Consider the following 7,859-nt stretch of genomic DNA (forward strand, 5'->3'; position numbering starts at 1 on the left):
GTCTGGATTTCTTTTTTTTTTTTTTGTTTTTGTTGTCCTCCCTGGCCAGCTTAATTAGTGTTCCCTTATTTTAATTCTTATTTATTTTGTCTTTTTTCTCTTTCTTCATCATGTAAAGCAATTTGAGCTATTGAGTTATTTTGTATGAAAATGTTTTCTAGAAATAAATGTTATTGTTTTTTTATAAGGCAGCTTATAATCATTTGAATTATGGAATTCCAGTGAATACCTGTGGTGATTTATTGGTGGTGCCATCCCCAGCCTGATGCAACTTGTCTATGCCAATAGAGTACCACTCTGTACCACAGTATTTAATAATACTAATTACATTTATATAGCACTTTTCTCACTACTCCAAGTGCTTAGACAGAGGGGAACCGTTTAAACCATTGCCAGTGTGTAGCACCCACCTGGATGATGTGACGGTAGCCATTATTGCACCAGTGCACGCACTACACTTGAGCTGGTAGTTGGTGATGGGGAGAGAGAGACAACTGGAAGCAGAGGATGATGATTAGTTGGCTGGAGTGACTAGTTTGTGGAAGGCATTTAGCCAGGACATTAGGATATGCACTAGTCTTCTTAAAAGATTCCCAGGGATCTTTTATGACCTCAGAGAGTTAGGATATTTGTTTTACATCTCAACCAAAGGACAGTGACATTTTTACAGCACAGTGTCCCCATAACTGCACTGGAACATTGGGCTTCCCACACAGACCACAGGGTAAGCGCCCCCTCCTGGCCTCCCCAACACCTCTCCCAGCAGCAACCTAAGTTTTTCCTAGATGGTCTCCTATCCAAGTACTGGGTGGGCCTGAACAGGCTTATCTTCAAGTGGGCAACCTCTTCTGAAGTTCAGGTGGTATAGCTGCTAGTAACATATTCCTTGTGTCTGTGTTTTTCAATGTGACAAAAACTCTCTGCCCTTATCCAGTTTCTGTCTCTGCCACCTTCTTTTTATTAGTATTAATATATCATTTTTAAAGATAAAGTGAGAAACACCATTATATAAACATGCGCTTAGCTCAATTATGACAGGAGACATCCCTAGTCCTACTTCCAAAAAGCTGGATTTTTAGCACTAGCACTGGATGGTCAATGACATTTGTGGTTTTCTCCATTATCATGATAGTAATAGAACTTTCTCAAACTTGCATATTCTATTCAGGTCTGTCAAAGATAGAATAATACAGATATTATGTTACTAAAAATTCCATCAAGCTAACGTGATGATCACCGGCAGGAAACAGCTGCTCAGAAATGATTAGGAGTGATAGAAAAACTGATGAGGAGATAGTAGGACTTAATGGGCAGACATAATCCTAGTCAGGGGGATTGGCCAAAGGTTTTTTTTAAAAAAAGGACAAAACCAAACATCAGAATGAGTTGTCAAAGGCAAAGTCTTAATTTTAAGTATGTAATTTGTTCTTTTGTCTTCATTCCATTAATGGTGGATGGAAATGTGTGTCATAATCAGACTAAGGTGAGTTTAAGTGTTTTGTGACTTCCACATCACTTGATTAGCAATGATCAACACAACCTGTTAGCAGAGTGGCCAAGCAGAAAGAGTCACACAATATTGGCAAGCATGCTGAACCAGAATAAAAAAATGGGATTTCAACAAAAATAGGATTAATAAATAATTTGAAGGAAACAAATCAGATTAAGGATGTCAAAAATATGGTGTCATCACAACTGTTCCAGGAGACCACCATGGTTGCAGTTTTGTATTCCATCCAGTTTGACAATCAGTTTGTCAGTCTTGTTTTTAAATTAATCTCATGGTTTAGCTTTTGGCTTACAAATATCTGTAGTGTACTTTGGTATTCTTATCCACAGCTTTAAATGATTATGTTTCTTTTGACGTTTAATTTTTAGTTAAACCTGTAGAACCTGCTCCCTTAATTGTATCCAAATGATTACATGGGTACAAATATCAGTGAATGCAAAAGGGCAACAGTGACTGGACTGCCAATTTCACTTGCCAGTTCATTAAGAAACATTTCTTAGAAATGAGCAGACGGATGACTAGGGTGTAGAAGTAACTGCGCCCATTTAGCATTCAGTGTTGTCAACATTTAGATACAACAATGGAAGCCAACTCAGCTGAAAAAGGGGTGTGGCAAAGGAAACAAGTATTCACTACATGTAAAAATACTTCACAATTTCTTAGAATAAGAAAATAAAAAAGCAGTTCAGTAGTAATGAGATAGACTGAGAGTAAGAATGGTGCACTGATTGTGAAATTAGTTAGAATAAAACAAAAGAAAAATGAATATATATATACATAACCAGATAAGCCCCTGAGACTGAACATGGGGGTCACTGCCCTAGATGATTTTTAGCGCTTTGTCACACATGTGCATCAGAGGAACTCTTCACAGGCTCGACTGAGGTATTAATAACCTACTGGGCAAGAGGAGGTGCTGTCGCTAACATTCTGATCTCACCTCCTCTGAGAAACCGCCTAGTGAGGGCACTTAGCCCCACCCCTTCCAGTTTGCCTACTGTAAGAAACCCAGCTGCCAAGGAAGGAGGTGTCTCCTCCGGTCAGAGTGACCTGGCAGATGGCACTCCTGTAAAATGACCCCTTTCTTCTATAACTGATGTGTTTGTTTATATTCTGCCTAAGGGTTTGCTGTATAACAACAAGAGGAATTTCTTTTGCTGGATTTTTTTTATTAAATGTAACGACCCAGTTGGTGTCCCAACTTTTATCCTTCCGTGACCAGTCATTCCTATACCTGGCCACATGCTATTCAGGGTGACTCAAAATTATGTTAACACTAATGGATTATTTTTATCTCGACCACACCTTTCCAGGTCGATGGATAGCTCATAGTGGACTATTGCCATGCCCTCCACATGCCCCTGATTTGACACCCTGTGATTTCTGATAATGGGGTATAGTGAAGGAGCGCGTGGATAGCAAGAACGTTTGTGATATCAATGACCAGAAGGACAGAATACGGACTGCGGTATCATCGATTCCCTGCACAAATGTGTGTCCGGGCTTTAAATGGTATTGCTGTTCTTTGGTTTTTGTGTGTTGAACATGGTGGAGAACAGGTTGAGACATTCCAGTAAATCATCATGCACATATGAAGTATGTTTTGTGAATAACTTGTTTCCGCTATTCAAATGTTAATATAATTTTGATTCACCCTTTATATACTCAGTATAAGGAGCCCGGTTTAAATGTCTGAAACCCTTCATAAATAAAGGGCTAATACTCAAATGTTGACATACTTTTTGTCCTGATTTGAGTGTTTGTTTTTCATTTCATTTTTCATATTGTGTCCACAGTATTTTCCCCACATATTTCTGCTTGCATGCATACATAAATACATACATAAATCAATTTCATGGTCATGGGAGAAGCAGAGCCTATCCCAGTATGAGACAACCTTGGGCTAAGGCTAATCCATCGCAGGGCCCACACTTCCAGAGAGTTATACTGGCACTACATTTGAAGTCATTACAATTAAGATAGATTTGGTTTGACACAATACAGTTTGTGGTGCCTTTTTACAGATGAGCTGAAAAATGCATTAAAACAGACTTCCTACCCCGTTCTCACTCAACCAAATAAGTGGAACTTGATCAGTGTCACCCATTTACTGCGTACATCACGGATACACAAAAATCTCCTTCTCTAAAGAAGTCCTTGATTTTATGTTTAAAACCCTAGCAACTGAACCGTAAGCTGGTATATTTTCTTGGGGAGTTCTCATCCCATCAAGCATATTTTAGAAAGTAAGAGTAAAAATCCATCATTTGTGAAACAAGTTATTTTTGTATTTTTATACTTTTCTTGGAGGTAAAAAAGGGGAGGTGGGCAGCGCTCTGGAGAGCTGAAATACGGTGAAAGGTGCTTCTGTTTAGATGTCAGGAGTGGCTTACCTCATCCTAATTGGTTCAAACACCCACAAGAATACCCCATCCATCCATCCATTTTTCATTGGCTTTTTCATTCCCACAGGAATGTAGAACATGAGATTCTTGCAAGACACACCCTACTTACAGCCAATATCAGATAAGCCCACGGGCAGCAAAACACTCAGCCGTGTAAAGGAGGCTTTGAGCACACACAGATCCAGGGCTCTCAGCGCATATAAAGCGTATAAGGACAATACATTGTAAATGAAACGTCGACAACTAAGCGAAGAAGAAAGCAGCTCGGAGAAAAGAGACTCAAATGCGTTGTAGAGAAAAAAGAGCAAAAAAGAAACAATTATCTAGGTGCAAATTCAGAAAATAAGGAAAGTAATTATCAGCCCGTAACAAGTGGAACTGAAACAAAGCACGTCCAATCGGAATCAGAATTAAAAGACAGAGAGTAAAAGACAAAGCAGAACTTCATAAAGACGTTCACAAACATTGGCACTATACACATGCTGAGCAGGTTAGAGACTATGAAAGCAGTAGAATTCGAAAGACTCAGTAAAACAAACGTTGGCGCAATACACATGTGGAGAAAGTTAAAGAATATGAAAGTAGGAAAATTAGAAAGTATAAAAAAATAGAAAGTAAAGATCACAGGAGCGCAAACAAACAGAAATTATTACTCAAAAAGGGGAAAATATTCACCATGGACCAGGTGTCATTGAAACAAAAGCAGGATAAAGTGAGGTCATTAATAAAAGACAGAGTAGAAAACAAAGTAAAACGTCATAAAGAGGTTAAAAAACAAGGGGGCCAAACACATGCAGAGCAGGTTAGAGATAATGAAAACTAGAATTTAAAAGACTCAAAGAAAATATAGGTGTGAAACACATGCAGAGCAAGATACAGAATATGAAAGCAGAAAAAAATGACAGTGTCAAAAAAAAAGAAAGTAAACATTGCATTAGTGCAAACAAAGAGAAATTATTACTCTGAGAAATAACGAAAAGGGGAATAGAGATCGAATATATGGACAAAGGTGATATTTCAGAAGTATGTAAATATTGTAAGGCTTTGAGGTTTAAGTCAGAGAATTTCAAAAACGGGGTTTACCTCACATGCATTTATTGGTTACTTAGCAAAAAAAATGATTAACTGCTGATGATGTAGATCATTTTGTCTGTGCTGAAATTCCAAACAGAGAAACCTGTCCTGAATTATGGTACAAAGTCATTAAACACACTGACCTCATTTAAAAGATTCAGCATATTGGGACTCGAAAGATTCCAAATATTGTTTTTACAGAAATTCTGAAATAAAAGTGAAACTAATGAAATAGCAACATCCATCATCCAGCCTGCTATATCCTAACTACAGGGTCTGCTGGAGCCAATCCCAGCCAACACAGGGCACAAGGCAGGAAACAGACCCTGGGCAGGGTGCCAGCCCACCACAGTGAAATAGCAACAATTCAAAGAAAAAAAAAATCTTAAAAGTGTGTATCTGGAAAACCAAACATGGGGGTTGGCGAGCAGGGGGTGAAGCCCCCTACTTTTCTATATAAATATAATTTCACTTTGTAGAACTTCCTATAAAAATGGTAGCTTCTACCCATATTTGAATGTTAACACTCTGTGTAATCTTACCAGAGTACTCACTCCCTTTTCATCTATGTTCCTAACATTGGTCAGCCAACTCTCTCTTTACATTCAATTTATTTATTTCACCGGACAGAACATGTCAGCCAAGCTCCAAAATCCCGCCTGAGCTCCACAGCAGCCCTCTTTGAACCTCCAGTGTCGCTGTACTTTGAATCCTTAGTATGCTATAAAGACCAGCTTTCATACTGCACACTTCATGTGCACCCATTTCATTATGTCCCTTGTGGCTGTGTGGCAGAGTCCTGAAATTCCGCTGACGTAACCCTTAAATTGGCTACTTGTCCCAAGCTTCACCACCTAGGAAGCATGTGCTGCCACTTCTCGGCCACGTAGTCTTGTGTGTTCTTTCCAGGGCCCCCTGCTGTAACTGTACCCGCCTCACCCCTCTGTGTCTTGCAGTGATTTTCACACAAGCATCACACAAAGATACACCCCTACTTAGCCTGGCATATACAGTATCCCTTTGACAGATTTCCTGGTGGGAACCATGTGTCCATTACCACCTTGCCCTTGAAGTCTTGGCACTATTTACTAAAGCAGTCACAGAATTTTACAAATATTTTAAAAGCAAATAATAACAGCCTGCCACCAACTCTAGCACTTCTCTTACATTCACCCATTTTTAACTTGATGCCACAATGTAAATTTAATCTGCTTAAAGTTGTAATGGCACATTAGATAACCGGAGAAACTGATGCATCGCTGGATCTCAAAAGAAATGCCCTTCTTATGAAGGAAGAACCCCAGCCACAGACACCTTCTGCATAAAAATTGTGAGCTGCATATGGTTGGATTTTTGCTGAGCTGTAATCGAGTCCTGCTACCCTGAATCAAGTGCACCACAAACTGTTTATTCTCTCTTTCAAATCTAAAAAATAACATTTTCCACTAGAGTGACTGTTATATTTGAGTGGGAACTGTGTAAATTAAAGAGGTCTTTTTCAGGTTTTAAAGCTTATATAAAGTTAAAACAAATAGCTATGGTGATCCAAGGTTTTGGCAAAAATCAAAGAAGTCTTCTGGTTCAACAACTTATCTTGAATCCTGCAACACAGAGGGGGCCATCAAGCCATTTAAAACATTCCCTCAAAAATGAGCTCTCCACCTTATTAATAGATGGGTATCTATCTGAGTGCTCATTGTGAAAAACTGATAATGAAATTTTATATCTTCAATCCGAGCTCAAAAGCTGTGCAAGAAAAAGCCAAAGTCAACAATGGCTTCAATCACAGACCAAATCAGACTTGCTATAATGACAGAAGGATGTGGAGCAAGAACTCCTAAATTCCTTTGTGTGTGTGCTGGTTTTCTTTTGAGACAATTTCTTAAACTTAGCATAATTCTTTGTTATTCGGCTTGTTGCCCTCCTTCCAGTCTTTTATCAGAAATATCAGGATCCTCTGTCTGCTGCTCACTCTGCCCTCAGAGACCCAGCACCTTCAAATCTCTTGCCACCAAGTCTCCATACGTGTCTGCTTCTCCATCTTCTTCTTTTCTCAGACAGCCACCATGTTTTTCCCAATCAGGTTGTCCTCTCTGCTTCATACTGAGTGTGCCCAAACCACCTTATCCTACTTGCCATGGCTTTCTTCCATTCTCCTGACCCCTGCCGTTTTGCAGACTTTTTTGTTTGTTTTTTCTTTCTCTTCAATTGAACCTCAGGTTCCTGATGACCAAACTGTGACACCTGCCCAGTCACACTGACTGGACTAATGTCTTAAATTGCAAACAATATTCACATAAACTTTAGTGAGACAGGACAGTTCCTGTGACTGCCAGCCACGTAGACTCAGTCTGATTAACCTGTGACTGGCGAGACATTATATCTTTAGTCATAGGGAAAATTTTGTGCATGCATGAGAGCCGACAACTAATGAATGCTCACCCAGATATATGGTGTGTATTTATAGCTCACACAACAGAACAGAAAAATGAAAGAACAGGGAAGACATTGTGGCTGTACTCCCCACACCTGGAAAGCCATCCCATAGGCACTGGCTCATTCAGGAAACACACTGTTACCTGTCATAATGTGGCAAATTCACAATAATTTAGAAATTTAAACCTGTGCTGGGAAGTCTTCATGTGTAATTGTGTAATTTGTCATCCCATGCTGTCTCTAGTCATATAATCTGACATCCACAGGTGATGACATCGGCACCTGCGGTTGACAAGTCTGACATCCCCTCCACCTAGAAGTTGTGTAGTGCATCGCTGGCTTCATACTTAACTTTTCCTGGCACTCATTGATCCTTTTCAACTCCACCACTTGATGGATTTGATCAATGCAGCTGTAACTCTCTCCTTCATTGC

This window comes from Polypterus senegalus, chromosome 18, assembly GCF_016835505.1.
Source record: "Polypterus senegalus isolate Bchr_013 chromosome 18, ASM1683550v1, whole genome shotgun sequence".
Taxonomy (NCBI): Eukaryota; Metazoa; Chordata; class Cladistia; order Polypteriformes; family Polypteridae; genus Polypterus; species Polypterus senegalus.